This window comes from Heptranchias perlo, chromosome 1 (assembly GCF_035084215.1).
Source record: "Heptranchias perlo isolate sHepPer1 chromosome 1, sHepPer1.hap1, whole genome shotgun sequence".
NCBI lineage: Eukaryota > Metazoa > Chordata > Chondrichthyes > Hexanchiformes > Hexanchidae > Heptranchias > Heptranchias perlo.
Genome location: NC_090325.1, coordinates 189,931,293 through 189,949,569, shown reverse-complemented (window position 1 = coordinate 189,949,569; position 18,277 = coordinate 189,931,293). Strand labels below are relative to the sequence as shown.

The 18,277-nt window shown below is 45.5% G+C and overlaps 1 protein-coding gene across 1 annotated transcript in view; it reads right to left on the bottom strand.

Annotated features, from left to right (window-relative positions):
- Positions 1 to 18,277, bottom strand: part of ccser1 (coiled-coil serine-rich protein 1) — a 1,034,597-nt gene that overhangs the window by 342,923 nt on the left and 673,397 nt on the right. The gene's annotated exons all lie outside the window — the stretch shown is intronic.

Genomic DNA, 18,277 nt, shown 5'->3' with positions numbered 1-18,277 from the left:
ATGTACATCTGAAACAAGTAACCAAGGTCTTTTTTGTTGTTCATAGCTCAGGTGTTCGTAAAATGAAAAAATATCATTCAAAGGAAAAGGAGACTTGCATGTTTATTTAATACAAGAGGGGAGATAATTACATCAAATGTTGAGAGATTACACTACTTCTAATTAGCTTTTGTGAAATGTGCTTTATTGAGCATATGTATGAACATAATTACAGCTGTAAGATGAGATCAGCTAGGATCCAGGCTACAGTTTCTTCAGGTAATTTGACTTCAAACGGTCCTGTATGGTGCATTCACTTTTGTTTTTTGACAAACAGTTAAGGTAAGGGTTCTGATCACAGTGAATATTTAACACATCAAGACAGGCATCTGAATGGAGTAAATATTCTCATCTGCTCCCCCCCCCCCGCCCGCCCCTGCCCAGTCCTTGGAGCACTTTTTTAACAAATAAGTAGCACATCAAAGACCATTAATGCAAATACTGTGTCTTTGATCGTCTGCACTTCTTACATAGCACACGGGTGTCAGCTGTTGGTGGCATTGACCCCAAAGTTAATGTGACACTGCTGTCATTTAATATGAACATATAATTGAGCGCCTGAAACACGTCTGACGATTGCCTTGGGCAATATTCAGGTCTCCCTGGTGGCCACCTGAAACTGGCCTTAGGTTCCGTGTGTATGCTAATGATGGACCTAACAACTGTTCAAGGACTTCAAACTGAAATTGCTCAAAAACTAGGCAGTGCAAAAACTGTGCAAGCTCCGGCTATTTTTTTTCTGGATTCTATGGCGGCCTAATCTGCGGTCTTAAAAGGCCCGCCAGAGGTCGCCGAAGACAAGGTAAGTAAACTTTTTTTTCCCACTTACCTTAATGTGGAAGTCAGGAGGACCAGGAACGTTCCTCCTGGCTCCACAGCGATACTGCATGTTGCCACTGACCAATGCTCGCCCCTACACCCCCGCCCCTGTCCCCCCACAAACCTACCTGACGGCCGCAGCTTATTTCCAAGCTGGCCAATTTAGCATTAGGCACAACCGGCGAGCTGCATCGGGATGCCCCATTGGTGCCCAGAGCCCATTGGTTTCACGGTAATGAGGCCCAAAGACCAATTTCGGGCGATGCTCGGGCCAAATTCTTCAGGGACACGTTGTACTTGCACTGCCCATTTTGTGCCCCTAGTCAGGCACTAACTAATTTCTCCTCTGCTGCATTTTACTGTCTTCTATTTGCCACAGAGGAATGTTCTGTACAATATTTACACAGGCTCATCACAATGACAAAGTCACACCACAGAGCAGCTTAAACCAATTTTCTAAGTCTACATTTATTAAAATTCATTACTTTCCTTTGGAAACCTACCACAAATATTATAAATACTGCATGTCAGTCAGTCGTGTGATTCTAATTAATATCTTTACTTGTGAGACTAAGCATAACCTTCACGTGAGTTTATCAGCTTCACTTGTGAAGGCGTCTCATTACAGGACACTGTTGGCAAGGTCACGTTCCCTGACATTTCACATGGAACATCCATTGTGTTGTTCCACAAACCACTTCTTAAGTCCCATGTTACTGCAGACCGCTCCCCTCATCTGCACAGTTTACTACTGGATCCAATGAGGGATATAATATGTACATCTGACCATCCATGATAAAAGACAGATATAATCTAAACTGTGCAAAAGTAGGAACAGACTGGATGTTAGGCGGGTCTTCTTTTCCCAGAGAATTGAGGCTCTGGAATACATTGCTGTGTGGTGGGTGCTGACTCTCTGCCTTCATGAGGGAGCTGGACCGGTTCTTGACTGAGGAAGAGAGCGCATCATATAGAAGGTAAGTGTCTTTATCGATAACACTTGGTCCATGTGATCTCCTGGATCAGTTTCGATCGCCTGAAGGGGTCGGAGAGGAATTTTCCAGAGTATTTTTTCCCTCATTTGAACCATATAGGATATCTTCAGAGCTCCCCCAAAGTCTCAGTGGGGTGGTAGTGAGTCATATGAACAGGTTCTAGGTTTGACCCCTGGTCTATGTTGAGTTAGCTGATCTCAGCATGTGGGTCATCCACATGGGTTTTTTCTCATCTCCCAGGAGATGGCACGGGGTGGGGGGGGAGGGAGAAATGTCAAGTCATGTGCTTCAGCCATCTTTGGGTGTGGGGCAGGCTTGATTGATCAGCTGGTCATTTCCTGCCCAGCAATTTTGTTTGTATATATTGTTATATGCCACTTGCTCAAATCAGCTGGTACAATAACACTTTTGTTTAAGTCCGGTGGAATCAAGTGGGAGGTAGTCGCTCATGCTGTTACGCGTGACTCTGCACTGGCATTGAAAGAACACCAACCACCATAAAGAATTGTGTAGAATAAAATGGTTCAGAATGTTTTCAAAGGAAGCTTAAAACATCTTTTGAACCTTCTGGTGTTTTACAGCTCTGTAATAATTATGTGCTAACTTGCATTTTCTTCCAAGATTTCGACCCCTTGCTCCCTCCTCTCCTGAAGATCCTATTCTTGTTGAGGTATGCTTCCAACAGATGCAAATAGCCCTCAGGTCCTGTATTCAAGTGGCCTTTCTGTACCTACGGACCTAGACAGTGATTATCACAGTAGTATGACCACCCAGAGGTAGGGGTATTAAGCAACTGAACCCCATTATGTTTTCCTTTGACATCAATGCAAGTCCATCTTTTCCAGCAGGAATAACTGCCTCACATTCAGGAATGGAAACCCTCACTGCTCTATCCCATCTCTTATCCCAACAGCTGAGATCAGCTAACTCAACATAGACCAGGGGTCAAACCTAGAACCTGTTCATATGACTCACTACCACCCCACTGAGACTTTGGGGGAGCTCTGATGATATCCTATATGGTTCTCAAATGTCTTCAGGCTCGGGTCTACGAATAGATTCTCATATCCCCTCGTGCTCACCGTATTAAGTATACTGCAAGTAAAAAGGCACTCTTCTTCGCCACTTCTCTTTCCCACTCTTTTACCCTTCATTTCTATTGCTCTTCTTTTTGTTCTTCTTCCATTTGTTTCTCACTCTCCTTCTCCTCCGTCACTATTACTTACTTCTTTCTCAATCTGTCCCCCACTTCTTGCTCTCCCCACTGTTTTCTCTCCCACTCCTTCACTTCATTCCAACGTTTCACGTTCCCTTTTTCTCCTCCACTTTCTTACTGTTTTGTTTCCTTCTCTTTTTCTATTTCAAGAGCAAAAAGGAGTTCTCCCTGTGTCCTGGCCAACACTTATCCCTCAACCAACATCAAAAACAGATTATCTGATGAGTTATTTCTTTGCTGCTTGTGGGACCTTGCTGCGCACAAATTGGCCGCTGAATTTCCCTGCATTACGATAGTGACTACACTTCAAAAACACTTCATTGGCTGCAAAGCGCTTTGGGACGTCCTGAGGTCATAGAGGCACTATACAAATGCAAGTTCTTACTTCCTTTCACTCCTACTTCTCTCTTGCACCACTTTTGTCTCCCTATCTCTTGTCCAGTGAAGAGTGAGCATGGGGGGAGTCAATGATGGAGCTGAAAGAACAGGAGGGACTGGTCTGGGCCAATGCCAGAGTCCATTGAGTAAATGGGAGTGAGAAGGTGCAACAGGAGCATGGAGAACAAGCTATCAAAACTAGCAAAAGAGGTTAAAAAAAATCACTGGTGGATCCCGAGACAATGCTTTTGCAAAACAGCTGATCACAAGTGGGTTCGCAAACTAATTAACAGCTGCTTAGCTCTCAGTTCTTGTTTAGCTGTTTTAAGCTGTTGTCCTCATCCGCCAATTGAGTGTTTCCTATACATACAATTTCTCTAGTTACCCGCATTTGAATGCATTTAAGAGGAAGCTAGATATGAGGGAGAAAGGAATAGAAGGTTATGCTGATAGGGTTAGATGAAGAGGCGTAGGAGGAGACTCATGTGGAGCAGAAACACCGGCATGGATCAGATGGGCCGAATGGCCTGCTTCTATGCTGTATATTCTATGTAAGCTTATTCATTGTTAATCACTGGCTCAATCTAGTCCAGCCCCCACCCCCAAGATACAAAATAGCTGATCACAGATTTTGAAAAATCATTGTAGATTTTCAGCAATTCAGAAATTTCTCTGCTGTCTTTCTCAAAGGCTGAGAATAATATAGGTGCAGGGCTCGCTGTGTAAAAACAATTACTGCCCATCAACATCAGCCCGGGCCAGACAGCCAGAGGGAGTCATGCTTTACTGATTCCAATACAGCTCATCATCACACTGTCAGTGAGATTGATCACTAATCCACCAATCTGGTATCAGCCTCTAACTGAGCTGTCCGACCCACTCCTCTCCCCCATCCCCTCCCCTTCCCTCCCCTTCCCTCCGCTCCCCTCCCCCAGCTCAATGCTGACTCCCTGCACACAATCTCATCACACTGCACACCCATATAGACCGGCCTTAGACCCCACAATTACATACATACATATATATATATATATATATATATATATATGTCTGCAGGAGTCCAATGCCTCAGAATTAATAATGCTGCAGTTCCCAGATGAAAAATGCAAGGATACATGCTGCTAAACTTACAGATTTACATAACAATCATAACCATACATGATAGTGCTAGACAGAAACAATGCAGAAGACAGAAAATGGTGTTCCAATGAAGGAAAATAGACATATATGAGATACTAGACACCTAGAGGTGTCTAGTATCTTATATACTATATATACTATCTTATATATAAATTGTTTATTCATAATAATGGCATTGTATGCTGTAGTGATTTGCTGTTATGTTAGGCATGTTCTGCTATCTTTGACTGTTTTTTGCTGTTGAAGGAGGTTACTAATATCTTCACTGGTCGTAATGCTGTTGATGGTATATGTGATTTGGGATTTCAAGGAATATTTATATTATATGTTCCTTTGATGGGCAAAAAGCAGCACTCCCAGCAATGCCATTGATGTTCCAACCAGCAGCTAATCATTATCAATGCAAGTTTCATAAGCCAACTATTATTGGTAAATCTGGCTTCTGATATTCAACCCTGGAAATACTTGAAAGAGAATGGTATTTAGAATCATAGAATCATACAGCACAGGAGGCCATTTTGCCCATCATGCCTTTGCCGGCTTTTTGAAAGAACTATCCAATTAGTTCCGCTCCGCTGCTCTTTCCCCGCAGCCCTGCAATCCCACCGCCCCCTTCAAGTATTCATCCAATTCCCTTTTGAAAGTTATTATTGAATCTGCTTCCACCACTCTTTCAGGCAGTGCATTCCAGATCATAACAACTCGCTGCATAAACAAAAATTCTCCTCGTCTCGCTTCTGGTTCTTTCGCCAATTACTTTAAATCTATGTCCTCTGGTTACTGACCCGCCTGCCAGTGAAAACAATTTTTCCCTATTTCCTCTATCAAAACCCCTCCTAATTATGAACACCTCTTTTAAATCTCCCCTTAACCTTCTCTGCTCTAAGGAGAACAATGCCAGCTTCTCCAGTCTCCTCCGCATAACTGAAGTCCCTCATCCCTGGTGCAAGAATTTGATGTGTGTGTTCGAGCGTAACTAATAATATCACAGTTTTTGGGCTTGCCATATTATTGGGTGAAAGTACAACGAGCTACCCTGCAAAACAAAAAAAAAATCAATTATTTTGTGCGACAGATAATTCAGTGACACGTATGGTTATTTATAGTGTTCATTGTAGTTTTGCTGAAGGAAAAACGTGTTAAGGTGAAAGGATAGGCATCAGGTCGTTGATCATCCCTTTCTTACCATAGTGTCTCCACCCGCTATCTGCTTATATGTGTGTTTTACAGAGAGTGGAAATAGACATTATATCAAACTACATCATGAAAACTGGCAGTAGTAGATCATGACAAATATTGATCTAATTTAAATCAAGAGCACAATCTCAGGAAATTATAGAAATGTTTAAAGAAGCTCACTCTGGTATTATTTTGCATTTGTTTAGAGAATAGTATACATTTTCCAATTCTACTTGAAAACATTTGGCCATCCCCATCCAAAGCAGCAGTATGGTTCCAGCATCTGACCTCCAACAGGAAAGAACATCTTAGTCACTGAGTTCACATTTCACGAGATCACAAAATAATCACCAATAATTATCAATCAGCTGCCTTAGTTCAACCATTCAGATGACCTTGACGTCTCCTCACTGACACATTTAATTGATTGATTGATTTAATTGATTCTTAAATTATTCTGAGGTTTTTTGCCTCCACTACTCGATCCAGGAGCCCATTTCATGTGTGGATCACTCGTTCTGTGAAGAAGAACCTGCTAATATCAGTCCTACATTTGATTTTTTACTAGTTGAACCTGTGGCTCTTGGTCCTACTCTCGCAATTTAATGTAAAGCAATTTACCTTTATCATACCGTTTACTATCATGTATATCTTTGTGAGAGCACCTCTCAACTATCTCTTTTCAAAGCCAAAAAGTCCAAGCTTCTTCAGTCTTTGCTCATAAATCAAATCTCTAATACTAGGGATCAGTCTTGTGATTCTTCCCTACACTGCTTTCACTGCTTCAATGTTTCCCTTGTGCCTCAGTGACTAGAACTGAACACAGTACACAAGGTTTGCTCTGACCAAGACACTATACAGTATTTTTCACATAGAATTACATACAGCGCAGAAAAAGGGCATTCAGCCCAACTGGTCTATGCTGGCATTTATGCTCCACACGAGCCTGCTCGCACCCCTCTTCATCTAACTATATCCTTCTATTCCTTTCTCCCTCATGTGCTTATCGAGCTTCCCCTTGTGTTTGATCACAAACTCCTCTATTGTTTCTCATTCTTCCTTCCTATGTACACTACTTCACACTTCACTATATTAAATTTCATCTGCCATTGTTCTGCCCACTTACATATTTTGTCCAGCTCATATTGCAGCGTCTGAGCCGTCTTCTGTAATTCCACAGCCCCTCCTGCTTCAGTATCACTGGGTTCGAATCCAACTCAATTGAAAATAGTAGTGGGGCAGTCCAATCACCGACCAGGGGCACCCCACTCAGTACTTTCTCTCACCCCAGCATAATTCTTAACGATGTTTCCACCCTTCAACCAATCTTATCCACACCCACGATTTGCCCTAAATCCCCCCAGCTTTGAGTTTAACTAATCGACGTTCATGTGGAACTTCGTCAAACGCCTTCTGGAAGTTTAGGGACAACCCAACTTAAGGCTTACCACAGTCCAATTGGGTTGTCACTGCCTCAATGAAGTCAAGGAGGCTGGTTAGGCAGGATCTTCCCCTTCTGAATCTATGTGGACTGATGTTTTCTAGGTGATTATTGTATAAATAATCTTCACGTTTACACTTGATAATTGGTTCCATTATTATAATGAAATTGAAGTGATACTGAGGGGGCTGTTGCTGCCCGTTTCCAATTTGCCTTTTTTGAACACGGGCACCAAAGGTTCAGTCACAACTCTTCAGTTTTGGGTTTATTGTTTTTGAGCCCTTTTGACCTGTCTAAGACTTGCATCGTATTCATGACAATGTCATTCATCTTGCCTGGCCTCATTCTACTTGGGATGAACATGGGCCTAGAAGTTGGGGCGAGCCCATTGGCCCTGTGCCTGAATAGTGAGACCCAAGGTGCTCCCGATATTGGAGTCGGTGTGGCTCGAACAGCCAGCCGACAAAGAGGAGACAAAGATCGGGCCACTGCTCACGTCGCAGTAGTCCTCAGGTGAGTGAAACCGAGGGGGAGAATGGGGAGAGGATCGGACGCCGGGGAGGGAAGACTAGGAGGTTAGAGGGGCAGGATCAGAGGACGGGGGCAGGATCAGGAGTGGGGTCGGGAGCTGCAGCAAGCTTTCTTTCAATGTGAGGTACTGAGGAGCACTCAGGTAAGTAAATGTGAAAATCTTACATTGTAGGTAACAGGCGGTCCTAAGGTTTGGTTTTACTGAATGCAGCCAGCATTGGGCTGCCTCAGGGTAAACCATTCTTGAAGTGGGGGCCTCAAACAGGCATTCGGCCCCTTATTTTCATATGCAAAGGACCTAACGGCTGTTTCGGGCTTGGGCCCTGAACACCTATTTTTGTTTCCTTTCTCAATATGACGGGCGGCGCACTGCTAGACAGAAATGTGTGCAAGCTTCCTGCTCGCCAAGTTGGGGGCTTGGTAGGACACTTAGCGCCTGAAAAATGGGGGTGTATTTATAGGCCAACGGGGGTGAAGTTATAGGCCATGGTGTTCATGGCTTCCCTTTTGAATACTTCAGGGAAAAAGTCATTGAAAATTGAACCAGGAAGATTCAACACTTTTACAATGCCGGTTTATCCAAATTATCACCAAGTCACCTCATTACATTCTACTCAAGCATCTGTTAAATGTGCACTCATGATACTTTGTTTCCCTTCTCTTCAAGTCAACGGCCTGAAAGATACTATGTTAAGAATTTGCACATGAATGCTTAACATCTAGTGGTTATTATTTTGTCTGTTATTTAAATAGAGATGAACAATGTCATACTCTAACACGTTTATGAGCTTGTATATGCAAAGTAATTTCTAAGCTATTAATTTCCCTCAGATGAGTGTAGAAAAGCTGACCTTTGCAACAACTGCCCTCCTTACAACCACTGCAAACATTGTCCGTCTCTGTTCTGTGGTTCAGCTAGTGTAAACCTTCATAATTTAAACTTCTGAGATAGTCCAAAAGCTTTCGGTTGCTGTAGAAAAAGGAACTGCGGTTTTCCCCAAACACATCCACTTGCATACGACACCACACTTGACATCTAGCCCTCGACAGTGTTTGTAAGTGAATTGCAGCAAGTCAGCCGCAGACTCGAGCAATCCTTTGGGTTCAGATGAAATGATGGATGAATAAAACCAGTTCATCGTAAGCTCCTCTTACATTTTGGCACCAAAGAGAGACTAAAGTGGCTCAGTCGCTATATCTCTTTACTTTCATCAAATTTCTCAGTTTTCGTTGACTATTCCCCGAGGGGGGGACTAGCACAAGCTTTTTATTTCACAAAGAATGAAGCACAACAATCAGGTTGACTGAACCGAGAATGATGACTAATCAACTACAAGCTTTAGCAATCAGAGTCTATTTAAAAGTGCAACTGTAGAACTAATCTTTGAATAATACAGAACAGCCAAGAAAGCTTTATTATATTAATTCCATAAATGTTCAGAGACAGACTTCCAACAGGCAGACAGATTATATTCTATGTAATTATGTAGCAGTTTAAACTTTGAATCACTGCTAAAAGAAAACACACACAGCTTGGTTAATGACAATCTGAGTGTACTTTTTATTTGCAATGATAAGGATTATCCTGAGCACAAATTTCTTGTGTCTAGAAATTTCTGTTCAATATCAGTGAAAGAACACTTGGCATATTTGTGTGAAATTCTTGGAATATTTGTGTCCAGGGTTTAACAGAAATTGTGTCAGCTGTGACTCAGTGGGTAGCACTCTCGCCTCTGAGTCCAGAAGATTGTGGGTTCAAGTCCTGCTCCAGCACATCATCTCAGCTGACACTCCAGTGCAGTGCTGAGGGAGTGCTGCACTGTCGGAGGTGCAGTCTATTGGATGAGATGTTAAACCGAGGCCCCGTCTGCCCTCTCAGGTGGATTTAAAAGATTCTATGACACTATTTCGAAGAAGAGCAGGCGAGTTCACCCCCGTGTCCTGGCCAACATTTATCCCTCAACCAACACCTAAAACAGATGATCTGATCATTTATTTCATTGCTGTTTGTAGGACCTTGCTGTGCCCAAATTGGCTGCTACATTTTCTACATTGTAACAGTGACTGCACTTCAAAAGTACTTCATTGGTTGTAATGTGCTTTGGGGTATCCTGAGGACGCAAGAGGTGCTATATAAATGCAAGTCTTTCTTTCTTTAACACATTAGTTTTAACCAGGTGAACACCTCCATTCGATAGTAAATCAAGGAATCTCATGTAAGCATGTCATTTCTAGACTTATATCATCTCAGTTTCTTTTTGAACTTTGAGCAAACCAGGAATACAGCTGTATCAATTAAATGCTTTGCAGTATTGTTACTTTTTAGTTATTGGATGAAGGTAAGTCCACCAAGAATATCAAAAAAAACCTGAGTATTATATTTTATTGGAAACATTTAAAGAGATAATTACCACATAATGGTCCAAAAAGTGAACTAAATCTCCAGTGTTAAAATCACATTTCATTACATTATTCATTTTCTGACTATTTAATTAGTTTAATTACTTTTACTCTTTCGCATTCCTCTGGTTACAGCACTCTGCCCAGAAGACCACCAAAAGTTGCCATGACATTTTTTTCTGGCTAAGAATTCTGGCTAGCTGAGGGCTCACGGGGGTGGAATCTGTCTTGGTGGCAATGCGGAGCAGGTGAGAGTGAATCGGGCGGAGTGTAGGACGGGCTGCCGATTCGTCACCGTCCAACACAAGTTTCACCCCGGTAGTTACTGTGTGACCTTTGCCCCCGTGACATCTGCTTCAAGAACACTGGCATCACGGTGGCTGGCTTTGCACGAGTAATAAGAGCCGAGAGAGGATTGATTTCCTCAGCACTCTCAACAGGGGGAAAAAAGATGTCTTGACAACTGATGTGATCCAAATAATTGAGTATTGAACTCTCTGACCACAGAAATTAATGGGCGGATATGTTTCTGGTTTATACAGTTATATACACAGAGATAAATATAAATAATACAATTCACAGCTTGGTCAAGCTCAGGAAAAGTGAATATTTGTGAAGTGGACTCATCTGAGCTTGAAGTAATGTGGCATATGACTCCATAAAAGACGTGCATTCATTTCAAATCAGGGATAAAAAAAGTGTACGTGTTATTATGGCTGTCACTGTAGGAACAGTTTTCTTAATTTAATAGACCAATTACACAACTGTATCTGTATTGATGCCCAAATGGTTTCACCTTTGTAGCAACATGACACTCATGGTACAATTTGCCTGTTTAATCACCTGATTCGCCAAAGTTTCTTCAGTAGCAACTTACAAGCCTCCAACCTCCACCACCAAGAAGGTGCATGGGAACAACACCACCTGCACGTTCCCCTCCAAGTCACACACCATCCCGACTTGGATATATATTGTCTGTTCCTTCATCGTCGCTGGGTCGAAGTCATGGAACTCCCTACTTAACAGCACTGTGGGAGCAACTTCACCACGCGGACTGCAACGGTTCAAGAAGGCGGCCCACCACAATCTTCTCAAGGGCAACCAGGGACGGGTAATAAATGCTGACCTTGCCTGCGATGGCCATATCCCAAGGAATATCACATTTAGGAAGCAGTGCAAGAGCATCTCAGGGATATTCTACGAGACCACTTCAGTTTCACACCCTCTGCTGTAAACTATAGCCCGGACAAACCAAGGTTTAAAAAGTCTTCCCGCCCCGTCCAGTACAACTCTCTGGTAACATGAAAATTCACCACGCTCTGCAAACCTCTTTTTGCTCAGCATCTTTAACATAGGACAATGTCCCATGGCGCCTCACAGTGGCGTAAGCAGGCGACAGTTGACACCGCTGTCATTAGATATTAATCTGAAAATAGCACCTGTAGTACAACAGTGCACCGAGTTTTCTGTCCAGTGGTGCCATTATTGTTAGTGCTCGGAAACTTGTTTTGATTTAGCACAGGATTTTCTGTGGCAGGCGGAAGATCAGGAGATCGTTGTTGAAAGCTTTTTTTGTTGTTGTTGCAAATGATGCACTCAATTAATGTGAGGCATGTTAATGCTGGGCATTTGCACAAAGGATAGTGGAGATCTGGAACTCTCTTCCCCCCCCAAAAAGCTGTTGAGGCTGGGGGTCAAATGGCAAATTCAAAAATTGAGATTTATAGATTTTTGTTGGACAAGGGTAGGTTGAGTTGAGATACAGATCAGCCATAATCTAACTGAATGGTGGGACAGGCTCGAGGGGCTGAATGGCCGACTCCAGTTCCTATATTTCTAAATGGAATGCTTTTCTGTTTCGGATACACAAAGGCAGAACTTCCGATCGGTGAAGATCGAAAATTTAACCTGCTTGTTTTACATTCCTGTCAGTGCAACTATTATGCAGCCATTGCCTCATTGAAAATTCATGTAAAAATAGCACACACGGGAATGTTGCAAGAATGTGTTAAGCAGTCGTACATTCACCAATCAGAAGTTCTGCCCTCTGGTGTTGGGGTCAAGCATTGTCTGGTTTCCCAGGGCAGGTACAGAACAAATAGAGACAAAGGGGGAAAAATTTGATCGGGCCCATTTTTGGGCGCGGATAGCGTGATCTGCTAATACCCCGCGCCCGATGAACCCAACGCGGGCAGCACGTGAATTTCGAGCTGCCTGCTACTTATCATGATATCTCCGTGCAGCCAGCAAGTAAGGTGCACATTTTAAATGGGACATGCACAGGGAGGGAAAGATGGCCGACAGGGTGGCAGGACGGGCGTGAGAGAGGGCCCCACGCTTCTCGGATGATGCAAAGGAGGCCCTGGTGGAAGGAGTGGATGAAAGGAGGGCCAACATGTACACGTAGGGTGGCAGGAGGCCCCCTCGGCTGCAGCTCCGCAGGCATTGGCAGGCTGAGGTGCAGGAACTGAACGCCAGGAGCATGGCACGCCACGCACATGGGTGCAGTGCCGAAAGAAGTTCCATGATTTGACATGAGTAGTCAAGGTGAGTGAATGCAAGTGTCAAGTGGCGCATCCAACCAACTGCACGACTGCTCCACGCATCACACTCTCCGTCACCCACCCACCAACAAACACTGCCCATCCATATGCAACGCTGCACTTGGCATACTGCATCTCACCCGCACATAGTACCACACTTGCAGGCCACACAACTGCCGCTCACAGGTCACACACACTGGCAGCTATTAGACGACGACAGGCACATCACCCAGACACCTTGCAGGATACTCACTGACACACTGTCCTCTGTCTTGCAGGAGAAGGTGGCACATAACAGCTGGCAGCAGAAGAGACCGGAGGGTGGACGGGCACGTTTACACATCCTCACCCCCCTAGAGGAGGCAGTGCTTCGGATCATTGGGCTGGCCGTCGCCGCAGCCGTGACAACATGCCACGCTGGAGGTCCCGATGATGGAGGTCTCTGCATATCTATTGCTCCTTCTCATTTCCCACATCTCCCTCCTCCCATAATCTTTGCTGACTCACGTGATGCAGATGCTGTCGGAACGCACGTCTTACTTGCTCCTCTCCCCACTCCACAACTCAACCTGTCTCCCTTTGTCATTGCAGATACCCATGAACACGTGGCGGCACCGTCTGAGGGGGAGGGGGAGGGGGAGGGGGAGGGGGACACTGAAGCCACATCGTCACTTGATCTGACACTTGCTTCCACCAGCTCAGAAACTGACACTGCGCGTCCTTTAGAGCCTAGTTTAGAGGAGGGATCCGCACGTGGTGAGACACTGGGAACAGGTGCACAGGAGCCGGGGCGGGGGGGTGGGGGGAAAGGAGACCACGGGTGCCAGCTCGTCGGAGGGCGAGGTCACTCTCTGGTTCTATTGCAGAGGAGTCAGATGGGCGTACACCACCAAATGCCAGGGCATTGGAAAGCCTGTGCACAATGAGAAGGGGCATGGAGGACTCCAGCTCCAACTTGGCACAGGGCTTTGCGCAGAGCTTGGAGCTCATGCTTATCAACATGGAATGGGTGGTCTCCTCCATCAGCACACCTGTGCAACCCACCATGATGCAGCATCTGATGGCCGATGTCACGGGTTCTATCACAGCAAAAATCAATGTCATCAAAGGTCTGCAAGCTGCAATGGAAGCTCAGACTGCTGCAATGGAAGCTCAGACTGCTGCAATGGAAGCTCAGACTGCTGCTATCATGACTATGGTGACCACTGTGGAACAGGGCTTACTGGGTATAACAGCACACCAGCAATCCATTCTCCAGCTGATCACCAGGATTGCTGAGGCACCGCCCCAGGAGAGTGGGCAGTGGTGACACAGCAGTCGGACATGCTGTCCTCTCTCAGGATGACAGCATTCCTGCTCCCACCCCTTCCACTCTGCTAGTGCCCTTGTTGTTGTCGCTTGGCCAGTCAGGCCAGATTGCTGCAGCCCATGCTGAGATGGTGCAGTCTGAAGCCGGGCCCTCCCGGCCCAGAGCTGCTCGAGGTCATCCTCCAAGGCCATCTACACTCTCCTCCATTGAAGACCAGCAGCCTCCCACCACCCGTGCTCCAGCCACTGGGGAAGCACCTCGTAGGAGCACTAGGATAGGTAAAGGCACACGGACAACAGGCACTAAGGGGGTGCACAAGGGTGAATAGTTTTGTTCTGTTTCCATAATTTCATTTATTCATTGAGAAACGTGACTTTGAATTTGCATTTGGTGATGGGGTTTTTGTGCGATGAGCTGAGGGGGAAACCAATGTGTAATCAGATGGAGGGCGATTCAATTGCCTTGTGGGAGCAGAAAGGTGGGGAGTGTAGGACTGTTGGTGAGTTGGGGGATATAGTTGACATTATTGATAGTGGGCACGGATCAGGCGAGCACGCAGAGCCCTTGCAGACAAGGTGTGTGGTCCCTGATGCACCTTTGCGTCTTCCTCCACTTCCTCTTCCAGCTCCTCCCCCTCAGCCTCTTCCTCCTCTGGCTCAGGGTCTTCTCCAATCATTGGTGGCAAAGGCTGGTCCCTCATAATGGCGAGATTGTGCAGCATGCAGCACACGAATTTGCCCACCCGCTCAGCAGAGTACTACAGGGCTCCTCCTGACCAGTCCAGGCAGCGGAAGCGTTATTTGAGGAGGCCTGCGGTCTGCTCCAGGATGTTGCATGCGGCAGCATGGCTCTCATTACAGGCCTGCTGTGTGCGTGGGTTCCTGACTGGAGTCATAAGCCATGGTGTGAGGGGATAGCCCTTATCGCCCAGTAGCCAGATTTTGACTTGCCGAGGCAGGTGATAGATAGCTGGCACATTGGACTGCCGCATGACGAAAGCGTCGTGACTGCTCCCAGGGTAGTGGGCATCAACCTCCATGATTTGATGTGTGTGGTCGCACACCAGCTGCATGTTCAGGGAGTGGAAGCCCTTTCGGTTGACGAAGATGGCCGAGTTGATATGCAGGGCACGCAGGGCAATGTGCGTGCAGTCAATAGCACCTTGCACCATGGGGAAGCCAGCAATGCGGGCGAACTCCCGTGCTCGCTCGTTCTGCTAGTCTCTGTCAAGAGGGAAGGTGATGAATCTGTTCCTCATCTCATACAGTGCGTCTGTGACCTCCCTTATGCAGCAGTCAACTGTGTACTGCGAGATGTTGCACATGTTGCCAGCAGAGGCCTGAAATGATCCTGAGCCATAGAAATTCAGCACCACAGTGACCTTCCCAGCCACAGGCAATGCTGTCCTGCTCTGAGGCTGCAGATGTGGCCGCACCAGTTGACAGATCTTGGTCACAGCCTCCTTGGTGAACCTCAGGTGTCGGATGCAATCCTCCTCGGTCATATTGAGGTAAGAGAATTGGTTCCGGAAGGCCCTCGTTGGATACGGCCTCCTGGCTCAGTGCCCTGCGGCTCCTCCTCCTCCCTCTTCTCGCAGCTTGACCTGGTGTGCGTGGCCTCTCTGCATGCTCCCAGTCGTGCACAATGCCCAGCGGGAGCCCTAGCAGACCACCCATGGTTGCCAGGAATATTGTTCAACCACGGTTGTAACTTTCCGACCCGTAAGGCAGTACCTGCCAAACCACTCTCAAATTTACTCCAGGAACTCTCAGTAAGTATAGGGAGATTCAAAAAACACTTCCTATTCCACCAGCAGCCAGAAGCAATAATCCAGCAACTAACATCAAAATCCTGCATGGTCCCTTTAAATAGCGCTGGTCGGGTGGGGGGGTCCTCCAGGCACTCTAAGACACGTTCAGGTGTGCGTGGTTAAGACTGTGCATTGAGTTGACCGTTAAGGTCCAAGGTCCAAAATGGTGTCTATCACTTTAAATCAGCGTTGCACACTGATTGCACGCATTTTCTCCCTACTTTACATGCTTCCGGCGTTCGGTATTTGCGCATGCTCTAACTCCTATACCAAGATGGCGTCCGGCGCACGTCACGCTGGAAACGTGTGCGCGCAGCCAAGGCGCCATCTTGACACCTGGAGAGGCCGCATGGCGCCAAAACAACGGGCGCTACAATGCCCAATTTAATGCCCAAAGCTTCCTCTGCTCTGCCTCAACAACACACTTCATAAACCTGCCCAGCTTCAGAAGAATACTCCACAACAGTATCAGTGTGACAACTCCCACATCAACATCCTTGCAACCTTAGAGTACAATAGCTAACTTAGTGCCGAGCTTCACTGTTATTGTTTAAACATTTTGCATGTTGTGTTATGCCCAAGGCAGTGTTTTTATAAGTTGTTCATGGTGGGCGTTATCTCTATGGGCTGAACAATAAAGGCCATGGTACAATAAGAAACAGCTGATTAACATACATAGCGACTGAATTGAAAGATTTTGCAATTGGAGTTAATACTCTGTCAGAGACTATCTAATTGAAGTTCTTACCTCTCCACCTCTCTCACCTCCTTCAAGACGCTCCTCAAAACCTACCTCTTTGACCAAGCTTTTGGACACCTGTCCTAATGCCACCTTCTTTGGCTCGGTGTCAATTTTTCTTGTCTGATTACGCCGCTGTGAATCGCCTTGGGATGTTTTACTACGTTAATGGCGCTGCCCTTTCAGGCAGTGCAGTCCAGATCATAACTCATCGCGTTAAAAAAAATGCTTCTCATCTCCGGTCTGCTTCTTTTGCCAACTATCTTAAATTGGTGTCCTCTGGTTACCGACACTCCTACCAGTGGAAACTCTCCATCTACTCTATCAAAACCCTACATAATTTTGCCTTAAACTTCTCTGCTCTAAGAAGAACAATCCCAACTTCTCTAGTCGCTCTGGGCTTATTTTTGCAGCTGATAAACCCTACAGTTCAAAGAAAAGTATTTGTTAAAGGTAAGAAAATGGAATCCAGAAACTTGATATTGTTTCCTGATTGATCAAACCATACCCCGCAGCAGCTGCGATGAATTACTGAGCTTTAAAGAGCTGTTCTGTAATTACACCACCAGTGTCTTTATTGGTCTGAGAATATTTATTGATAAACACTGCAGATCTAAATCATCCCTTTATTATGGAGTAAGGTTATCATTACCATCTGATGAGAAATATGTCTGATAATCGATCAGCTGACTACAAACGCCACAGGCTTAGCTTGTTACACATCATTGCACAAGTGTGTCCAGCAAACCTCTCTGCCAATTTACACTGCATATTAAAATCAAGAGCCATTTCAAACAGCTGCAGATTAACACAATATGTGGAGTTTTGAACCAAGAATGAATTTCGCATACAGACCATGGGAGGACAATGCTTTCTTGTCCTTTCACACTCCCATTGTATTGTTTTCATTTCATTGCCATCTGCAAAGCTCACATCTGGAATACGTACAAGGCCAAATAGCACTTGGGTGCTGGTTGCACTGGGACTCCCTTGGTTAGCAATTCAGAGACTGACTTGTTACTATAAGTAATGCCTTCTCATGGTAAAATCGCAGGCAGCGTCCATGACCCAGGAACATTAATAGCCGTACAACAATATGATACCTTTAATACAGCAGAACATTTTGGTTTGTCCAAATGAGGGGGCAAATAGCTATCAGAAACTGAACACGAATTGAGTGCAGAGTTAGGGGAAATGACCAAGGGCAAGGTAGAAGGAGGGGGTCATAGGTGAGCAGGACGTGGTATGGTATAGGATGTGAGTGAAGCAGTTCTGGGTGAATTGGAGTCTCTGTGGACTTCAGGTTGCAAGACCAGTAAGGAGAGTGTTGCAGAAATCGAGCCCGGAGGTGACAACGGCATGGATGACGGTTTCTTTGATAGTGGGGGTGAGGTAGGGGCAGAGGTGGGCATGGTTGGGGAGATGGAATTAGGCCATGTTGGTGATAGACTGGATGTGGGGTTTGAAGCTCAGCTCCGCACCAAAAAGGACACCAAGGCTACTGGACATTATTGGATTTAGGCTGAGTTGGAGAAGGTGGAGCAGAGATAGGGTGTGGAGTTTCTGATGAGAACCAAACAAGATGGCTTCGGTCTCACCAACGTTTAATTGGAAGAAGTTCTGGGTCATCTGTGAACTGATGTCACACAGGCAGTCGCACAGAACGGTCATGGAACAGAGGGTGGTGGCAGAGAGGGGAGGAAAGTGTAATCTATGAGGATTGTTGCAAGATTGTTTG